General features: G+C 29.8%; 1 protein-coding gene across 3 annotated transcripts in view; it reads left to right on the top strand.

Annotated features, from left to right (window-relative positions):
- Positions 1–18,067, top strand: part of LOC125068404 (dual oxidase maturation factor 2) — a 44,303-nt gene that overhangs the window by 12,748 nt on the left and 13,488 nt on the right. Inside the window, exon 1 of one of the 3 annotated variants that reach the window (XM_047677511.1) lies at positions 10,898–11,158. The exons of 1 other annotated variant lie outside the window; for it this stretch is intronic. The gene's annotated coding sequence lies outside the window, so the exon portion shown is untranslated. Of the gene's footprint in view, positions 1–10,897; positions 11,159–18,067 lie in introns of those variants that run through there. One more of the 3 variants, XM_047677509.1, reaches the window with a different exon arrangement.

An 18,067-nucleotide genomic window follows, 5' to 3' on the forward strand; every position in this document is an offset into this window, starting at 1 on the left:
CACTGTAGTATTATAAGAACATCTACTCTTTTATAATAAACAATCATTACTTGTTTATTTATTATTATTTTATAATATTTTTCTGGTTGTTTTTTTGTGTCTACTTATCTCTGAAACTATAAAATATAAATGTTTTTTTTAATTATTAAAACAAATAATAATTGCAAAACATAATAACGTCGAAGCACTTTCCGCAATTTTATTAGTACGTAATTACTTATTTCTATTTATTTATAAAACTATGTCAAACTGAGAAGATACAAAATTAACTCCTTATACAGTTTTGATTATTTACATATGGTATTTTTATATTTGATAACTGAAATCCCCACTTACCTAATGAGCTCATGGGAGAAACTGCTTGCGCAATGTCATACACGCGGCTTGCGATTGTTGCTTGCACTTTCTTTGCTTAGACTTCTAGCCGTTGCACATACTGCAAAAAATGTCTTGTGTCACTTTGCTACGTAGTAACATTCATCTTCCAAATTGCCTAAGCGAAGTTTCTCTTTTCGATTCTATTCAAAACATTATTGACAGAAATGAATATCAAATTTTTTAAATTTTTATTAAATACTAAAATATCATTTCGTAAATATATAAAATAATATTCATTGTTATTTTTTTAAATTTAACGCGAGACTCATTCATAAGGCAGACCTTGTAAGATACATTATTCTTATATTTATCGTAGTACATTAGATATAATAAACTAACATACATAAATTGAGGTAATGACCTTACCATACAATATTTCTATTTATAACTTTTTATATACAATCCAGCATACCACTATGAAGGTACTTATATTAATAAATCGCTATGGATATTGACATTTGCACAAAAACCGTATTATTTGAATTGTAAGTCAATCTGACGTCACCGAGCGTGACTGGTTTTTCGGTCGTATCAATTGAGAATCGATTTTAATCATTACCTCATTCCAACAATCGTTCTTCACGATCACGACTGTACACTTGTCACAATACCAAATTTGACAAATTTTCCATATGGTTACAACAAGTCTTTTCAAATACTAATATTGTGTCAGTTAGACAAACAATTCCACATCCTTTTGTACACGACTTTGTTTTTACGCGGTCATAATGTAGTGTATTTTTCAACGAGTTAGAACGTTACGAGTGTGTTTCGATCAGCCATAGTTAATTTCCTTGGCATTTCCTATTCACGAGTCTTAGCATGTGAATATCATATAATAACGGTATAATTGTGTTTAACTACTTGTTTATATTCTTGATATGTGGTATGTTATATATACCTAAGATAATTATAATTGTTCATATATTATCATCACTATCATCACTACCGTCCACTCATCAGATATTCTACAGCCAAACAACAGTACTCAGTATTGTTGTGTTTCGGTTTGAAGGATGAGAGAGCCATTGTAACTACCCTTGTGCCTTCAAGGGAGATAACATCGTAGTTCCCATGGTTGGTGGCAAATTGGCGATGTAAGCAATGGTTATATTTTGTCTATGGGCAGTTATAGTGACCACATATTATAGAGTGGCCCGTTAACCGTCCGTCTATATATATCATTAAAAAATCATACCACTGATTTAAACATTACGCTTTCTCTTCTAGATAATAAAAATATCATATAATTACTAAGAATAATTCAATTACTAAATAAAACTATAAAATTACAAATATGTCAAATAGAAAAATATTAAGACATTTTGTTACCAAATTCAACAATTTGTAAGTAACTTAAAATATTTAAATACATTTCGCAATAAACGTCAATACTGTTGTATCATAGACAATTACAAACCTACATTATAGAACCTACATTAAAGAAAATGACATGTTCTGTGCTCTACGTGTATAAGCTACTTTGTGTATAATGTTTAATTAGTAGTAGTATAATAAAAATAAAACCGTAGGAAGAAACAATGTTTTTATGTGTTTCCAGCGACTCTTTTACCACGACTTCCAATTTCAAATTGTTCTCTTTTTGTTAGAAATACAGTTTTAGGGTTAGTCTAGTATAAAATTGGTCAAGATTTGATTATAGCATATTATATTTGCAAAGGCAGTACCCCTATAAAGGGGAATAGTTATTTAACACGCCAAAGGATATCTATGATTTAAGAAAAATAATGAAACTCTATAATTATTCTGAGTACAGAAATGATAACCGAAAAAATTTTTGGGGTTGATAAGGATATTGATTTGAATAGAAGATCAATTTTTGCAGATTACCATTTTTAAATATATTGGAACGTATAAAATTAACGAGTGTACCGACAGACCGAAACGTCTAGGCACTGGCATTAGTTGCCTTGACGATGTGACCTCTTATTGACCTCCTCTAATGGACAGGACAGGAAAACCGGATGCTTCCGCGCACCTGCGTTGCTAATGATGTATCTAATCTCTTCTCGTTTTTAGCGTTTTTATCATCGGTTAATATTTTTATCCTTGAAGGAAACAATTTTTTTTTAATATCATAATATCCGAACACACTGTAAATATAGATATCTCACTGGAATATTTTATTCATTTAATATTTGATCTTGAACAAGTAGTTTTAGATATATTGTAAACTTATAATATTTTTAACTAAATTTTAAATAAGGCCTACCAATATATTAATTTTCGAATTCCTTTTAGTAACTATTAAAAGTAAAGTAAAAATAAGCGTCAATAGCGCAAAGTTTAGGAGCCGCCTAGAGATGTAAAAACTCGCAGTTCGATCCTGACCCCTGGGGCAATTGTCGACTCCTAACGCAAGCTTTAAGATTAAATGTAGTGGTAAATAGAAATATTAGTTACTCCTTATAATGAAGAATCGCTACTATTATTTAAAAAAAATATATTTGCGTAATGTGGAAACTTTACTGGTATCCGTCCTACACTTACACACTTACAGGCACTCACTATTATACATCAAAGATTATATACAGCATCGTTAAGTTTTAAAGGGGAATGCCCACGCACTATTCTGTATTGGTCCCAGACTTAATAGGAAAAATAGAATGATAGTTGTGTTTAAAAATCATAAAAAACACATCTCAAAAATAAATAAAATTTACGGCAAAGCAAACAATAATACCTAAGAATTGTTATGTTATAATGTATATGAGAATTTATTAGACTGAGTTAAATTAAGCTTTTTTAAATCAAATTAATTTTATTCAAGTAAACTTTACAATAGAGCGTTTATAGTAGTTTATATTTAAACACTACCACCGTTTCGGAAAGCAGCCTCTAGCGAGAAAAAACGGCAAGAAACTCATAGTTGCTCTTTTCAAATAAACAGATTTACAATGCTGTTTTTCAAAATAATTAGTGTCCTGTGATGGAACCCGCGCATAAAACCAGTCATTTTTTTTCTAAAAGTATTAAATTTATTTATTAATATAGTCTTAATTAACTTTTTAAATTTTGTAAATGGTAAAAAGATTATATTTCCCGGTATCTTATTATATATGCGTATACTATTGTCCAAAAACGATCTCTGTAACGTATCCAAAAGGAAAGTAGGGGTTACAAGTTTATTCTTATTTCTTGTATTAATAGTATGTATATCAGCTTTTATTGAATATTTTAGTATACTTAGTTATTTTTATGCTTGAAGTATAAAACATAAATAAAAATTTCTCTTATTCGGACATATAAAACCCAAGTTTTTTTTTTACTTGGTGGTAGAGCTTGGTGCAAGCCCGTCTGGGTAGGTTAGGTAGGCCAATATCTGTGGGCGATGGTGATCACTTACTATCAGGTGGTCCGTTGACCCATAAAAAAACAACATAAAAAAACTCTGTTGGCATCATAATATATGAACAATATTTCTATTGTTCTGACAAAATATTGACTCTCAGCTTTTTTTTCATAAATATAAATTATGAAATTATTATACGTAACATAAGTTGCTTCCGGTAACTCTTGCTTAAATTGGTGCAATATTTATATTTTTAGGCAACAAAATGGATATAAATTCATTCTACAGTAATTTATTTCAGAAGACCGAGAGTGGATTATGTTTGTTTTCCTTTAATAAATGAATTAATAAAATAAATAAGTCAATTAATAATAAAGTATCTAGAATAAGTAAAAACAAAGACTATTTCATGGTCGTTGTTTTCTTAAAAGTTATATTAATATCAAGAATATCAAAATGCTATGTATTTTTAACGTGATAATTAAACTTGGAATTTATATAATAAAATAATATTATTTATAATAAATTCTTACGTGCTCTTCGCTGCTTCGAACTATTAGTACATATTTTGCTTCACGTGGTTAAGAATTGCTTATATATTTTTCTCATTTTATTATAAACTTAAAAAAAAAGAATTCTTCGCAAACTTAACTTACTCTAAATTATTTTTGTTGAAGTTACACACATTTTTATTCATGGTTTATAACTGTAGACATTTTGGTAAATTTCATTATTTTTCGAAATTTTATTTATTTCTTAATTGTTAAATGTGAAGGATATCATAATTATTACTTTATTTTGTTTGAAACTCTTGGTAATACATTTCCAGAATTAATTATTGCCGTTAAAAGATTAAGGATACTTTTACTTGGCAACAGAGTTTTTTTTTTAAAACCAACATTATTTATTCTACCACCAAATACCAATAATTTATATTGTTTTTTTTTTACGATTTGAAGGGTTATTGAGCCACTAATTACCAGCACAAGGGACCTAATATAGTCCCAGTGGTTGGTTTGCATTGGAAGTACCTATAAATATGAACTTATTAATGTTTTTTGACACTTTTTATATCTGCAGGCGGTGGTAATAACATATTATCAAGTGGTAACACTCACCCGTCTGCCTACCTACATTTAAAATAAAAAAGAGCGGTAAAACTTTTCGAATGATTATACTAAACTAGAAAATTCCATCAAACCCTAAATATTTAATCAGATGTACATATATAGAAAATTAATTTGCTGTCTAACTCTTTTGTTCTCGTGAGATGAAAAGCTAAAAAATATATTAAATAATCTTATCAATATTTAGTTAAGATTAAAACAGATGCATAGATAGTCAGTGAGGCTACAATTAACAGAAGGAATTTAACAGGTTATCATTACGCTTCGCAATTAAACGTACCAGTAAAGTAAATTCTCATTAAAATCAAGACGAATGCTACGTTTCGTAAATTACACATACATACATATTAACTTTTTACCAAAAGCCGTTTTATGTACAGGATGTTTCACAAGCAACCTCGGTACGGACGTGACTCACTAGCAGATCAGATGTCATAGCACATCCACTACTGATTTAAATTTAACACTTAATTGTCCTAAATTTTTGTTGAATGAAACATTATAATTACTAGATATTATATTATAAATACATCATTGCCGATGCTATTGGGCGATTATTAGATAATTACTAGTCTATCTACCTTTATATTGTATAAAGAATTATGTAAAGCTAAACAAACATTTAACGCGTTGATCTCTAAATAAAGATATTATAATAATATTTAATAAAATGTTCAGGTTTTATTTTGCTAACTTATTATACTTACCAAATTAAAATACCAAGATATTGATATGGGGTATTATAAAACTTGCAACGTGATCGCATATTCTTAAATTAAGGACACGTCTGCAGAGTTCATTCACCACTTCTCTTAAAATAATGAGCATCATTAATCACTCGTCTTAATTAAATAATACAACTTGATCAACGTTTGTAAAAAATATATAATAAATTAATTAACATAAAAAGTTCATGAAATATTTCTGTTTTATGCATTACATAAGCAAATAATTAATATCTACCTTGAACAAAAACTTTAATAGACAAGTTCGTGAACCGTTCTTTATTTTTTTGTAGAAAAATAGATTAGGCACAGAGGACCGCTGGATGATGAATCCCAATTTTAAGTCGTAAAAAAAATATATGATAGAATCCTGTTGTGTGGATGGTACCAACCCGGATCTATCTCGAATATAATATATTTTATCGTTTTCAATATAAAGTTAGTGTAATTTAGGATAGCCAAAATGAAAAATAGTTACTGCACCTAATTATTTATTTAAGATTTACAGTTTTTTTATTCAAATAATACAATCCTTCCTTGATATAAAACAGTACGTTTTATTATTATTATAACACAATCAACATACATATACAATGAAATGTCATGTATAGACATGGCATACACATACTAACTCTACATTTTTTATCATTTATATTATCTTGTATTGTATGATAACTGATAAGCTTCGAGTAAACCTCAATCGAAATATATTCATACTTTTATGCCAATCAGAATAAAACCAAAACGTAACCAATAAGGGGTTGACATAATAGTCATTAAAATACCCAATATGATCTGCTAATCGCAGATTTAAATATTAGGCAATACACTTACTTTATGTTTCAATAAATTTAAGGTCAAGATGACGTCATCAAAGTAATAAAACTTCTGTCATTATCACATTATATTTGACCTTAATTTTTTTATAAAACTTATTCATCTTGAAGTATCAAGAAATATACTTCAAGTGATATTGCTCGAAGATTAACCTTACTATGCTAAAATACAAAGGTCATATTTACCGAATTAAAGATAAATAGTTTTCCCTGTTTTAAAACTACGAACGATTACTTACAATATATACAACTATGTGATTGATTTTTATTTTGCTCTGCCTATATCTTAACAACCTCCTAGTTCTTATAATTTATACCATGCTTGAAACATGGACAAACATAAGAATCTGGGTAACCTAAGCTAACTATCTTACTTTGTTTCTTTATTTACCAATAAATGTTGCTTAATATAAATACTACACATTTAAATGATAACATACCTAAGTTTTAAGCGGCATCAACAAAGAAACTCCTTAAGCCTTAGACCTTAAGCCCGGGACGTCCCACTTGGGTTTATTTTATCTTATTATTTGTAAATGCTCGATGAAAAGTCAATAAAGATCCTCATTTGACAACTATATAACAACTGACTCAGTACCACATCATCGGTTTTCCCACTGACAAAGCTTCAGAAAAAGTAATACCGCTCTGTAACAAAATGAGGAGAGTAAATCGAATCTGACATAGTGTGCTAAATCTTAAAAAATATTGTTACCTGCATTATCTGTTTCACAGACAACAATAAAAGCTCGAGAAACGCCCATCGCTTGTATTTTTTTAACATATAATCAGTAGTCGAACGAGCAAATTTTGATGTCCCTTGTGCCTAGTTACATTAGCTTACTCATTCTTCAAACTGGAATAGAGCATTGATAGAATATGTGATTAGTGAACCGTGCCTACGTAGAAGGAAGTTTTTACTTTAATATTTTTCTTGTTACAAAATATTTTGTCAATATAGTTTAGTAATCTGATATTGATAATATCGTATAAACAATCATATAAATAAATAAGATACGTATCTAAGTATAACTGTTCTGAAATAAAATCTATTATATTTAAATAATTAATCGTCTGATCTGCTCCGAACAGAAAAATGATATGACGTGTTCTATAAAGTTCCGGAACGACATCCGTCTCATTGAACTCTTTTTATTAAGCGATTTTTTTGCCATCTCTCTCTACCCGCCGGTCATTGTATTAACGCCCTTTTGGTAAATTATAGATCGTTGACCTTATTAGTCTTGGTTTCGAATTCATTGTAGAAAGCTAAATCACTCATTGGATAAAATAGCATACGATAGTGGAAATATGAATTCATATAACATATTGATTTGTAACTATTGTATTCATTTGTATCTTCTCACGACTTGCAAATATCAACTACAAATTCTATAATTATTATTTATATATTCATTGAATTAATATTTTTCAAGATTTTTTTTGGGCAAAATTTTAAAGGCTTCTTATTCTAGTTTCTTGCTAATTGACTTTTTTTTAAGTAATGGCCACCGTGTCGCACATCGAAGGCCTCTCGGTTTCTCTTAAGCATGCAATTAATTCAAGCACAAAATAGTCTAATGCAATCATAATATCGAGATAATACTGTTAATTAATGAATAGTAAGTTTAGGACAATTTATTATTTAAATTAAAAAAAAAACTGTTTAAACCGAAAGTAATTATTAAGACGACAGAAACATTAATCCGGAATCTCATTTCTTAAAACATTTTTAGTTGCTAATAAGTAATTTCTTCCTGTTAATGCTAATAAATATGCATTATTAATGTATGAAACATTTAACAAATGTATTATAAATATAACCTTGCAATTGTTAAATAAAAGGAAGTGAATTTTAATTTCATATAGAAGACCGCCTCGCATGTGGCAGACGCATTAATAAAAAGGTCATCCACTTGTGTCGTATTAACTTCCTGTACTTTTTCTTTTTAACAATTATCTCTTTATTAAATTAATTTAAAAAGAAACTTTTATACTATTCATATAGAATCTGAACCAGTGTATAGTATACTATTCAATTTAAACATGACGTATTTAATACAGAAAACCTAACTCATTAATGAATACTTTAAATTTGATTTTATAAAAATGATTGTCATATGGCTTCCTAACCGAACCGATTATGTTGAAAGTTTGCACAATTATACACTCGTGTTATGTTTCTGGTATAGTACACATGGAGGTACACGTGACCTATTCCTTTTTATTTACAAAAATATGAGGTTTTGCGACGCATTCTGTACATTCAATAGTGTCGTCAATAGTCATTATAAACAGATAAAAGAGAACATATCAGACTCTCCAACACATTGTCGATTCGTCGGATTTGCCAACACCCTGCTAGTGCTCCCGTTATAAATTGGTTATGTTATGTTTTTTATTCTTATGTTGATAATTAAACCACTTAACATGTAATCACTTGATGATGCAACAAAATTCCAATTTCAATCAGACTCCATAAAAGGAAGTATTACAATTGAAATCATTGAGAACCGCTAATGGAAGTCAATTTTAAGGAGATTTTTTGATTTACAGAATATAACAGTTCCATGAATCATAAAATGTTATATTATGTAAATGCGTTGTTCGTGTTTTGGATAATTCGATAATTTTGTTAACAGTTAAAAAAACGCAAATTACGCAGGTTCCTTCATTTTTAATCATAAAGTAAGCCAGTGAAAACCCATCCGACAGTAAACTAGCTGCCGGTGCTTAGAAAATCGTACTTTAAATAAAATTATTGATTTCATCTTAATAAGTGATCTAAGAAGCTTTTAAATAAATAATCCGCTGCGATGACTATTTTAATTTCTGATGCGCTCTGTGAATATATGGAGTGGTTTTTTGAGTGGTATCCGTGTTTCCTAAATATTATTGAGTACATAGTCAGTAAAAAAAACCATCTTATAAAAAATAATATCTATAAGTCGATACAGTTAATGGTAATTGGGATAAAGAAATTCAATAATATTTTGAAAAGTTACAAATTTATTAAGTCATAATTGCAATTCTATTCCACAACAAAATATGACTACAGAAACTTTTAAGAACATGCATGCCAGTTACTTTTTCATTATTTGATATATTCTGACCTGTTCTTAAGCTGCTCTTCGGACGACTTAATACGGGACATTGATTACTTATAGATATATTCTATAGATATAAAACGACTTTACAGGGTCTCAATAAACAGAAATAGAGTTCGATCTGTGTCAGTAGAGTAGCTCAGCGCCTGAATAATCTGTAATCAATAATGTCCCTGATAGAAAAAATGCTGACTCACGTTATCTGTGACGGATCCAAAATAGCATATGTTCCACTGAAGTGACTCATAGTGTATATAGTTTGTAGATTGGGTACCAATTTTGCGTTATTTCCTTTTGCTTCCATAATTCGAAGGCGATAGGCGGCATGCGGACCCTTTAGTTTTACCCCTTTAAGATTTTTTTTTATTCATGTTTTAAGTAACATTTAGTTCTTTTTAGTTATAAAAACCGCTTTTCCATTCCAGTGGTATTTTAAAGGAAATTATTATTTATAATAGGATAACTTCGGTTTTTGAAAGTTTATTCAACTTTATTCGTCAATACGCATTAGGTGAATTTATTGAAGAAACAGGTAAATCCTAAGCGGCAAATAATTATAAATTTCATCATGCCGTCTTCGTCAAAGACCACCGTGCGTCACGCGTCACCTATACGTGAAACCGTGCACGCCTGAGCCCGCGCCGACCACCACGCGACGTCGGCACCGGCGCGACAGTACCTACATGTTTGAAAACACGTCCTCAGGTGTCCATTGAAAACTTCGATAAACTGCTTAACATTTACTTTTAATGTATCAGGCAATGTGTTTAGAATAACATCTGTTTAATCTATACATATAATAGAACTGCAATAGTATTGTCATTTGCTCATGAATATTGTTACAAGAATGGTAAAAAGTAGTTAATATTATTTTCGTAACAATCGCCAAAACAGTTTTTGGTGTCCGCCTATGCATCACACAGAGATTTAAAAAATCTTGTAACTCTATTATAAACCCAGTCTAACATATACAATACTTATGTCTCGATAAAGATATGGCGGCCTTAATAAATTAACAAATACCAAATACTTACAACATATTGTTATTTAAAACATTAAAAAAAAGCCAATTGAATTTAAACTTATAGCTTATTTTTTCATTTATCGAAATTAATGTGAATTCATAAAAACATTTGTCAGTTTACTTTTGTGTGATGTTGTAAAATTATACAATAGTATTCTAAAAAGTTGGTAAATTTTACCAGTAATAATTTTCAACAAATATTCTCTGTCGAAATAGCCTCAATATACCTCGTTCATCATCTGTCACGGAGATGCACACTGTCAAAGCAATCGTGTCGATTTCCGCGCGATACACGTAATGAGATGAGAGGAACGAGCGAGTCGTGAGTGACAAAGGCGACGCAGATAAGCCTCGCTACGAACTACGTGAGCCGCCAGCGGCCGCCGGAACCTTGAATGCTCCTTCCCTTGATATAATAATAAACCGCTCAGTCCGGTCCGAACCTCTATCGACACAACACGATACGATTTTACAACAATACAACAATATTCCGCGTATGAACAATGCACCCCGAACGACTTCCTTCCCGAGTGATATTTGTGCAATAAAGTGCACTTTTTAGTTTGTTTGTATTGTGATGTTCTGTGCCAATATTTCTTGTGCCATATTAGGATACAAATAAGTTTTTACGAAAATAATCTTCGAAAGGTAGGTATTACCAAAATATTTTATTCAGTTAGTCTTATATACCCGCGGCCTGTATATATTTATATATTACATAGTTTTTACTATCTGATTTATGAATAGATCAGAGGAACTTGAACTTGCTTTAAATATTTGCGTTTAAATTAGTGCAAGATAATATTAATAATATTAAAATAATTTGAATTATCATAACAATTTTATATCACATAAAATTTACATGATAAAATGTATTAAAACTTGCAACAACAAAAATATAGGCTTTATTAAAATATACGTACTATAATAAATCAAGGATGAAATATTAGAGGTATTATATCCTGTATTAAATAATTGACAGTAAAGAGACCAATCATCGTATTTGATGTGAATACGCAATGTTTTTTTGCAAGCAATACACATTGCAAATTTCTGAAATCCTTTTATCGGATAAAAGTCGTTCGACTTTTCCACAAGAAATTATGGAAAAGTTGCAACTCCGATCGAATTTAGGTTTTATTTATTAGCTTGATAAGAGTATGTTCTTGTAAGCATTATCTTTAAAGTTAGTAAAAAAAGCATTTAGGGCGAGAATAAGTGAACAATTCAAGCTGAAGGGATGCTGAGGGAATTAGTTTTCGAGAATAGATCTGATGAGTCTAATTGATCTTCCGGTTGTGTGTTCTTATGCCACATTATCGCTTGCAAAGACCTTAGATTGTTTTTTTTTTTGTTTTAATTTAAATTTACTTGCAACTTGCTTAATTTTAGCTGACGTAACCGTTTTCAGTACCATTTCATAGTTTTAATTAACAAGTGTCTATCCGCAATAAAAAGAAGAAGCTTACATACTTTCAAATTTAAATTTTTTTAAGCAGCATTAATCGTTTTCTAACCTAACACCTGCACCGTTCATAAGCGGTTGGAGCCGCGGACGGAAATAAGTTAAATATAAGAATGTAAATTATTTTTTCATAGATAAATAAAAACAATAATAAACATCGCGTTTTTACCACAACTATATATACTATATGAAGTAGTTGTTCTAAAATTGATAAAGATATACAATTACTTGATTTGTGTCTACAATAAAAAAAAAAAACGGAAAATAATAAGGGAACGACAATCATCGCAACAATGCATATAATTATTATTAAACACTTGCAACATTCGGCACAAATGTTTACAACGGCTGGTTTGTGATACCGTAACAACAATAAAGCCTAATTGTCGCTTAGATCCGAGCAATTCTTCAAAAAGGTCATATCAGAAATGTCCGGCTGGCCATTGATCTACGGTCCTCGTATATAATAAGGTATAGGTTTATTCTAACTAGGTTTTTGTTAACACTAGCTAAAGCCTATACCAACCACAGGAGCAAATAATAAACAACTTTAACATTGAATTAAATTGACGCGATATCATTGGTCGAGATCTTGAATAATCTATTATATTCATTGTGGTTTCGCGTAAAAATACTGTTTTGAATGTCGACTGACTTGGTATCGGAACTTTTTTTATAAGAAAAATTAAAGTTGATATAAGTATTTAAATAGAGTAGTGTTGTATTATAAACAAAGATATATTAAACAAGTAACAGTACTTGTTTAGTGCATAATATAGTAGAGATAGGAAATCGCCTGGAATATTTTAATATAAGATGGTTTATCTTTACTCATTAATTAATTAATTGGATTAGGGTATATATTATTTATTAACCAATCAAACTTTTTTTTTTTTAAATCCTTAAACTCTAATGAAATTATTATTGCTTATATTTTATTTTGTAAAAGTAATAGTTATATATTATAATTGAATTTCATTTGTGTGTGTGTGTGTCTTAACAAGATCCGAAATTTGTATAACAGACAAAGAAAACTAAAATTACAGACAACGATAAATCAAAAATAATAGCATAAAGTGTCAACTATTGATCTTATCCAACGTTGCAATGTATTGTGTTCACTGTGACAATGACCAATCGTAAACTATATTATTAAGGTAATCTGTAATTGAATATGATTTTGAAAGCTATAACTAATTTAAATAATGATACTTGAGAATATGTCATCCTTTATACTAAGTCGAATTACAAAATTGTATTATATTAAATTAAATACCTACTGTATTTTAGAAAAATTAAGCTAGTAAATGTATTTGAAAAACTGAAATTCGTAATAGTCTTTTAAATATTAGATTTAGTTTAACAAATATTTCAATAATAAAATCTATTACAGTTTTAATTGTCGCTCACGAGCTTGAAACTCGTGACTTCAATATAGATGAAGGCGACACAACAATAGAAAATACCCTTCACTCTACATAAGCATTATTATATTTTTACAAAGTTTATAATCATGATTTATTTCAAATTGCGTTCTGTATTTTAGTTAAATATAAATGTAGAGCCCCGATGTACATAGGTTACAATGACTTCCTATATTAAGTTTTTATTAATCTTTGAGTAAGATTATAGTGCGTTGGAGTAAGATCGGAATAATGGGTTGAGAAGAGGAATCTACGTACGAATTAACGAACGAACGCACGTAGGAATTGCGCACCTTTTTATTGACTTTATTCCCCAGACAATACGAGGTAATAATATTGCTTCTATTGTTAACATAAAAATGGAGTACCAGCCGGAAATTCCATCGGTACTATCTTATCCCATCCCAACGCACATACTGTATCATAGTGTGATATTTTAGTAACTCTTAATTCGGCGAACGCGTTTAACGCAAACAAATAACAATAATAAAAAATATTGTTTTTTGTTTGTGTTAAACGCGTTCCTTCGTCCTATCGCATTCAAACTTTGGTATGTGGTTGCAATAATGCTCGCGAAGGTTTCTGAAAGGCGCGCAAAAAGTATCGGAAAGTTTTAAAGCATACTAGAGGCATGCTTTGAAAAATAATATTATTATTGTTAATTAAATTAATATTATTACTGCTATATACCAGTAATAGATAAGTCATATGACTTATCTATAGTTATTACATTAATAGTTCGTTTAATAATAAGCCTACAAAATATATTACATAATTGATTTGATATAATACGAATATTTATAGTTTATTTAATAACAAAGCTATACATTTTAGTATTAGATTTCATTTATTTTAAAAGGTTACTTCACGCACTTGATTAATGTCCTTCGCCATAAATGGTCGACAATAACATTAACAATGCGCCATTTAATTAAACTAATTAGTATGAATGTAAAATGTTTTAATGACTCGTTCATTCAATTTACTTTTGTATAACAACATAAAAGTAATAGCGGTGACGTGATAATAAATAGTAACTTTTATTTCATGAATATTAAAAAGTAATACTTTAAATTCATAATTCATAGTAATAGTCATTCTTGTGATGAAGTCGAACTTAAACAGAGATTTTCTCACGTCGTACTATTGACCAGACGTGTGAATTATCGACATTATTTCAGCTAGAAGACGCGTTTCACACAGTACCCTTCTTCTGGAAGAAGAGTGCTATGTGATGAATTTCATAGTTCCCTGGGCTTGATGGGCTTAGAACTATCATTTTTGGAAAAGGAGTTCATTTATTTTGATTATATCATCTTGTCTTGTATTTGTAAATGCATCTAGGTTAACAACTGTCGAAATAGATCTAGGCTGTGTTTTAATATTCGTAAATTATATTTAAGCCGTTTGTATATGAGTGCAATCTTTCAGTTTGCTTAAGAAATACTTATATTCATATAGAATATGGTAGGACACTATAGTACTTTGTTTTAATATACTTTGATTTAACTACAATTAGAGACAAAATCCAAGAGGGCCGTGTGACAAATGATGGTCAAATCAGGTCTCTAAACACCTGTCAACCAATCGTGTTATCTTGAGAGTCCTCAGTCATAACGCAGCATATATATATTAAATAATAAGACACGATTGAAAAATTAGGTGTAAATCATAATAAAGTAACATATAGTAATTCTAAAATATCACTTCGCAATCCTTACATTTTTGACAGTCGGATGCCGATGATGAACGGACGTATTAATCTGTCCGTCAGCTTAAACAATTAGCAAGGTTCCCGCCCGCTTTACTAAAACCTTCGGTAATGACAAAATCGTGTATATAAAGTTTTTAATTACCATTATACTTATTACTCTTCAGATAAATAATCATTGTTTGAATATGTTAATTTGAGGATAAACAATAACAGTGCAAATAGAATTTAAATGTTAACTCTTGGGTAGTAATGGTTTTTTTTGTACATAATATACCTAATATACTTTATACAGGTACACACAATATAAAAGGTACATGCTAAATTTTATTTTTGAAATAATATTAGAATAATATTTGGTTTCAAATTAATATTATATCTAAAATTAATAATTAATAACAATATGTATGTATTTAAAAATAAAGGTGCACCATTTCGTTTATTTGCTTTGTTAAGCTGACTGTTCAACTGATAAGTTATTGAAATTGAACTTTTTATAACTAATCTCTTATATACGAGCCGACATCCAAAGATTGTTAAGAATTATCACTGTCTCATAGCATCTGTGTGATAATTCACTTTAATCATCACATCTGCATTTGTTTAGGATTATTTTAGGAAAAAATTATCTAGATTTCATTTTCCTTATAATATAACATAACTTAAATAAAATAAATATACAAGTACTCGATGAATTGAAATGACACGGTGTAACTCGTTCCAACAAATTTTAACTAACGAAAATAATAAATACTTGCACTTACAACGATCAGTTAAGACGTCTTTGCCAATACTTACGTATAATAAATGAGTAAACAAAAGTTTAAGTATTAATGCAGAATAGTAAAGTGGTCGAATGTTCGTCACTCAGTGGCCTTACAGTGACCTCGCGGCACCGCGTACCATCTAATACACGAACTCGCTCGTTGGCGGAAATTCACTAGGAAGACGTAATACAAATGCCATCATTACATTCTTGTGATTTCTAACTCTCGACAATTCCAACGTTATCAAGTGTTTTTTTCACATTATTCAGTAAATAAATAATAAATGCAAAAAAAAATGGTAAGACAAGTTATTCTTAAATACGCAATACTTTATACCTTTTTAAAAATGTAATTGTAACTCTTTGATATGTCACACAGACAAGATTTTATTAGACTATATAGACTTGTATAAAGTTTATATATAAATAACGTTTTTCCTATACTGCCTTATTTAGATGTGGGAACCGACGAGTATCTAATGACTATTAAGAATATTCAGTATTTGCTAAAGTAAGTAAATAGCTTTCTAAATTATTCTTTCATTGATAACATATAACTACTAAACTCTAATAAAATGGGATGATTTTGATGAACTATATTGATTATCTTCGAAGATTTTATAGCTATTTATGAAATACGTGTTGGAGTCTTAAGTAAAAATTAGTATAAATTATTACATTATATTATATTCAAAAAGAGGCTAATAACGACCACTTGCTTCACATATCATTTCCATTGCGTGATTTACGTTCACTCGTCTCTGTTCTTCAAGTAATAATGATTTTCGAGCAATAATAAAATTTATATAGTGCATTCTAAAGCGATTCGTAATGATATATTCCGGTTGTGTAAGAACGGGTAGTGCAAGGTTGCCCACTTACCTACCATTAGCAGGTTAGTTAGATTTTATGCATTTATGCATCTATTTATAAATAATTCTCACTTCTTAACAAAACTTTAGCGTCCGCCTTACGGAATGAACTTGCATACGTGCGTTAACGTTAAAGTTACATCAACATGATAAAATGCAATGTACAAAGTATATTATTAAATATTTATTTATGATTACGGCGCTGAACAAGCAATGGAAGTGAACAATTAGCCATTAAACCTCGAATTAATTCTGTACCATTTGGATATTCGTGAGGAACTGTGCTCTATAATATTTCCAGTTGAAATTGTCTAGCCACCGTGGTCAATTCGCTTAGGATGACTTCATTTTACTGCAATAAGAAGTATATATAATTTTATATCGGTTGGTTATGCCAACATACAGTAAGAGATAGTGGTGGCAGTTTTATGATAACGAAGACTCAGACAAGCTCCTGTTCCTACTTATCTAAATTGGAATGAGTATTCATTGATTTTCATGTTCTCATATTTTCAATGTCTAGTTTAATCCTGTCATATGAGGATTTTAACTGTGATAAGTATATTAGTCTACATGATATTTAAAACATATTTTAATATTGATTTTCTTGCTTAATATATTATATAATTTATTTATTTTCAAATAAAATGTATCAGTAGAAAATGTCAAGGTTGAATATTTATTGAATGGAGTCAAATTAATTGTTGGTATTTAATTAGTTTTTAAGAATCATACTCTGAAGCCTTATTGTAGATTGTTTAGATGGTATTATAATAACTACGTGATTAATGTTTGGTGTGGGATTATATTATATATATATACAAGGTGAAGAAATGTTTTGAACTACAAGCACAACGGATAAAAATTTAATCGTCTTACACAAAACCGAAACCAACACTCGTTTATAATCGCCGCAAACCCGCTAGCAATATTAATTACATAGTCAGAGACGTTATCTGCTCAAACGGGCCAGAATTCTCTTAATTCTCTTTGTGTGGCTATCAAACTAAATATCTCATTACTGGGCCTTGGCTCGAATACCGAATGTCGGTAGTTATGCTAGGCTGTCATTTGAGAAGGTTGTACCAAAGCACCACTCAATGCAAACTTGTTACAGTGGAATTGAAGCCCACTAATGTCAGCACCACTCACTTGAAAAATTACCGGTCGCACCGATGCCTGTGATCCATTTATCCACCTATTTGATTTATGATTACCGCGCTGAATAAGCAATGGAAGTCCGAGTAAGCAATTAGCAAACGCTCTGAATGTATTTTGCGAAATAGATCCGCGTACCAAACTTAGATTTAGCTCCGTTT

This window comes from Vanessa atalanta, chromosome 13, assembly GCF_905147765.1.
Source record: "Vanessa atalanta chromosome 13, ilVanAtal1.2, whole genome shotgun sequence".
Lineage (NCBI taxonomy): Eukaryota > Metazoa > Arthropoda > Insecta > Lepidoptera > Nymphalidae > Vanessa > Vanessa atalanta.